Genomic DNA, 5,332 nt, shown 5'->3' on the forward strand with positions numbered 1-5,332 from the left:
CGAACGTGTTATTTACTTAAATAGCACGAGAATTCTGGATCAATCTGAACAATCTCTATCCCTTCCACACACTACTCCTTTCCCCTGCCGAGTGAGTCACGCATACCCCAAAAGGGAAATGGCACGTATCCTAATTGTGTTCGCTGAAGAATCAACTTGAAAAATTGAAGATCTTCTCGAAGTAACAGTGAAATATGCAAAAGTTTGAGACACAAGTTACCAAGTATACTTCACAAATGATAACCGTGAAACCAAATTTTGAATGTTAATTTGAATTTCCAGACATTGCTAACCATGATTATTGTGTTAACATTTACATTTTGACGAAATAGTAGAATCTGCGATGGAAGATAAGGGTTATATAACGACAGGTTAAGTTAGGTTAGGTTAACTGAGTTGAAGTTAGGTCACGTCAATTGTAAGAATGAGACTCCGCTGATAGAGGCTTTCCAACAAAGAATCAGCCTTCAAGGCAGTATATCACAATTTTATATCATTTTATTGAGTTTTTTTTTAGGTTAGTGTTCAAGGACAACGTGTGGAATCAATTCTGACAGCTAATTCACATTTAGTGCATCGAAAAACATGAGATTTGACATGTCTCATCTCCAGAAGAGGAAATACTAATTTTTTCGTGTTTCTTAACGTTAGGGTGAAACGCTGAAGTGTAGGGCAAATTCTGACATCGGATGAAGATTCAACGCGTCAAAATCAATAGAAAAACACATGTTGCGTCCCCAGATTACGACACTTTTTTGTGGGTTGTGTAATATATTCATCATCCTTAAAATGTCTACACTTTTAATTAAAAATTAAAGTTTTGAAGGATATACATTTTCTTTGTTTTTCGAGGTATCCAATGTCAACACTCACAATATTGTAGTTTCTCATTTAAATATTAATTGGCTTTATACTTTTATTATAGGCTTTTACATTGAAATTTTATAAGATAAGATTTAAAAATTAATAATAGTTTGAATTACATTTTAGTCAGTTTTAAATTGAATAATTTTAGGTTTGAATATACAAAGCTGCTTGGTTTCAATCATTAATCGTTCCAAATTGGCTGATTTTTTTAGTTCTTCGTAATATTGAAAGATCAAATTAAAATACTAAATAATTCTATAAATTTTAGTTTAAAGAATTCGTAATTAAACAAATTTCAACTAAATGCCACCTGAATATATAAAAAAGTATTATAAATCAAGACAAGCTCAAATCAAGCATAAAAAATGAAATGATTTCAGATTCAGGCATTCACAATTTAATTATTTTTGTTGTTGAGCATTGTTCGAAATATTACACGTTTCAAACTAAACAAAATTAAAATTGAACAGCTAAATCATTTTGTATTCCTTTTTTATATTATTTTTTCAATGTTATATGCAAAAATAATCAGATTTTTATTGAAGGTGAAAAAAAATTATTTAAAATTGTAAAATATTGAATTGAAAAATTTCAAGAATGAACGATAATTATTAAACCAGTGTTGAGAACTATATGATTTAAATTGAAAAGTTAAAAATTGTAATTAAATAATTGATTAGTTTTGAATATTTCCAATTTTAGAATTCTAAATTTTTATGTTGAACGTTAATTTTTTAATTGGTCCCTTATATAAGTTTTTTGTTAATTTTTAATGTAATCAAACTTTTCTAAAATAATTTAAATTTCAAAAGGTTTGAGTATAAAAATATTTTAATATCACAATTCTTGGTATAAACAAAATTTATTTAGTTTAAAAAAATGTTTGAATACATTTGATTATCATCGTGCCGTAGTCGGTATAATTTTATGTTTAAAGGTACTTATTCAAAATTACTTTCTCTTTTCAACGTTTTTCTAGAATAATTCAATTTTCAAAGTTTGTTAATGTAAATTTTTTCATTTTTTACCATAAATATGACGATAAATTTCTTTTTAAGCTTTAAGCACTTTTTAAAAATAAAGTTTGAAGTGGAATTAGAATTTTTTTAAATTTAGTAACAATTTGAAATTCTAGAACTTCAGAAGCTTTGATATTGAAAGATTCAATATAGTTTTTAATATCAAATTACCAGATTTGAATGGCTTCGAAGTGAAGATTATTCAAATTTAAAAGTTTTTAATTTTAAGTAATTCAATCCCTATTCAAGTCCTATTTTCGAAATAAATGCTTTTATTTGCAACGGTACAAGTTGAATTCTTTAGATTGCATTTGAAATATTGTCCTTTATCAAAATTTTAGCTAATCTAATATTGTTTGGTTTAGAACATTTTCAATTCAACGCGATGCAATATATATATTTCTTCTTAATTTTTGAACACTTTCATGCCGAAGCTATTAATATTAATAAAATTAATATTAATAAAATAATAAATAATAAAGTGGCTCAGTTGGTTAGATACTCGGACTTCACCTCAGAAGTCCGGGGTTCGATCCCTGAGTCGGTATATCTGGAAGTTTTTCTATGTACCTTTACCGAGATTCTGGTGGTTCGGAACCCACCTGAAGCTGTATAAGGTCCCCCACCGTGTACTTAACTGCAACCCAGTCCGTCAATGATGGGGTATAAACCAGGCCTTTGTCCAATATGTCGGGGCACACTGCTCTCATGAGATCACTTGATTGCATTATAAAATGCGTCCGTGACTGGTGATATATACCGCAACGGCCCTGTATTAAAATAATCAAAATAAAATCCAACTCTAACCAAAAATGCCTTCGACATGTTGGGCAGTAACCACCGTAAGCCTGCGACAACATTTTAAACATTAATGAATAATAATAAATATAATAGTATAATAATTAATAATAATAATAATAAAACAGCCTCGATTGCTCAGTTTATTAGACAAACGAACTTTACCTCAGAAGACCGGGGTTTTCGATCCCTGAAACCTCTGGAAATTTTTCTATGTACCTTTACCGAGGTTCTGGTGGTTCGGAACCCACCTTAAGCTGTAGGTCCCCCCATCGTGTACTTGAGTTCAACCCTGTCCGTCAATGATGGGGTGAAAACCAGGCTTTGTCTAATATGTTTGGGCAGACTACTCTCATCAGATCACTTGATTGTATTATAAAAATGCGTCCGTGACTGATGATATATACCAGGACAGCCCCGTGCAAAATGATCAAATAAAAAAAAATTAAACTCTAACCAAAAGTGCCTTCGCCATGTTGGGCAGTATAAGCAGTATAAGTTAAATTCCATTAAGGTTTAAAAAAATAAAATAATAGAATAAAGGACAATTTGTTTGTAAAGTTTAGAATCTTTAGATCTAATGGTATGTTTTATTCTTTGAAAAGCTGACATAAATGAATATAGGCGTTCGAATATTTCAGCATCTGAAACCTGCAGAAAACATGAACGTCCTATTTCTAGTACTGTATCGACGTTTTCACTTTGTACCTATGGTAATTTATTTTCTCAAAGTTTTGCATGGGAAATCGACTTTTTTATAAGTTTTAAGGTGTACAATACCTAATTGGAATGTTTAATGAATCCACTTATCGATGAAATAAAAATAACAATCTCGAATCATTAAGTGGCCGTTTCTTTAGAAATATTTTTTTTGTAGGATCATAGATTTATATTCTCGCATCTTCTTTTTTTTAAGTTGTTTGACAACACTGAAAGAAATAAATTTGATTTAGTTATATAAGAATGATAAAAATTCAGAATAGGTTTGGTAAACTTCGCTTGATAGCCTTCTTTTTAGGTTTCCCGAAAAACCATAATTCACTACAGAATAATTTAAATTTTTTATATGCCTAATGTTTTTATGATTTACTGGCGTCGATTCTTTAGTAGCAATTTTGAAACAAGTGAATATTGTTTCTGATGTACGAACACTAACGATTTTTGTATGTGACGGAATCAATTTTTAAGTCTGTAAAACCTTTCACTATGAATATTTAAGGAACGCATACTAATGCACCGTGAATCGGAATTAACTTTCTCAAATTGATACAAATAAAACTAAAGGACTACCATGCTAATTTAGAAACAATTTACTTATTGGTTATTTCTTTTGCGACTTACTGAATCTAAAAGAAATTACATATATATATTTTTTATATAATCTAAAAACAATTATTTTTATACACATCAGTGATATTAAATTTGAACTTTTAACAAGAAAGGAAATAAATTATGCAGGCCAAAATTCTAATCATTCTGAATCCTGACTAAAATTTAATTCAATAATTTCTGAAATTTCCTGATAATAATAACACAGAGCATAATTCAAAACGTATTTTAAAACACTTAAGTTTTATTTTTTCTGCTCCTAAGTGAAACACGGTAAATTTAATGTATGCCATAAAAACTTTTTCCGCTTGCGCACACGAAAAAGAAGCTGCTGATCTCCGCGTCATTCTAAAAAAGTAAATTGCACTCAAGAATGTAAAATGCCAACCCCAACACGAAGGGAACACGTCTTTTCACGCTTTTTATTTAAGTAAGGATAATTGATTTTCAGCGACGTTATCATAATATACACCTTGGAGCAATTTCGATCGAATGAAGCTGTCAACGAAACGCAAAATCCAAAGACCGTCTTGCATACGAATCGGCCAACTTACAAAAGTAAATATCACGACAGTCACTGAAGAAAAATTTGATATAGGACTACAATTTGGGACCCTTAAAATTCGACCACCCTGACATCTGTTGTCGGGTGCTTCTGATGCTTCTTATGCAAAATAACTGAGCCCGGTGCAAAAAGCTACTTGCTATGCGTCGACGATCCACGCGAAAACCCTGAGGGCCTCATGCGACTAGCGGATACGAAGCATGCTCGATTTTCGTGGGTCCTTTTTTACTTTCTTATTTTACTTTTTATTGCTGCCCACAAAGCTGTTCTGCGGGAGATGATTACACGTGTCTTTTTAACACAAAAGGCTCGAAAACCAACACCGTAATATGTCGGCGATGGTGAGCCCTGTAATCTATGGATGGAGTGGGATTCGTGATGAGACAAGCATTTTCAAAATTGCAAAAGCTGGTCGATGCCATACTGCTGATGTTACTAATAGTGGCAGTGGTGATTTTACTGCTATCTTCAAGGAAATAAGGTGAGATTGGTTCGAAACCTATAGACAGCTATCGGGCAAAGTTATTATTTGTTTTTGCCAAGAGAACATCACGGTACTTATCGAGTCAGTATTTGCTTCAGCTGCAAAGACGAAAACGTTACGCCCTCCCCTTCTGGTAAAAATTACCGACCAAAATATCGGTTCAGGAACTTGCTTCTTTTGCAATCTTTAAGCTGCGCAGAAATATTTCAATTTTTCCTTTGACGAAAATTTTAGAAATAGCTTCCCTTTTCAATTAAATTTTGACAAAAT

Source organism: Belonocnema kinseyi, chromosome 6 (assembly GCF_010883055.1).
Source record: "Belonocnema kinseyi isolate 2016_QV_RU_SX_M_011 chromosome 6, B_treatae_v1, whole genome shotgun sequence".
Taxonomy (NCBI): domain Eukaryota; kingdom Metazoa; phylum Arthropoda; class Insecta; order Hymenoptera; family Cynipidae; genus Belonocnema; species Belonocnema kinseyi.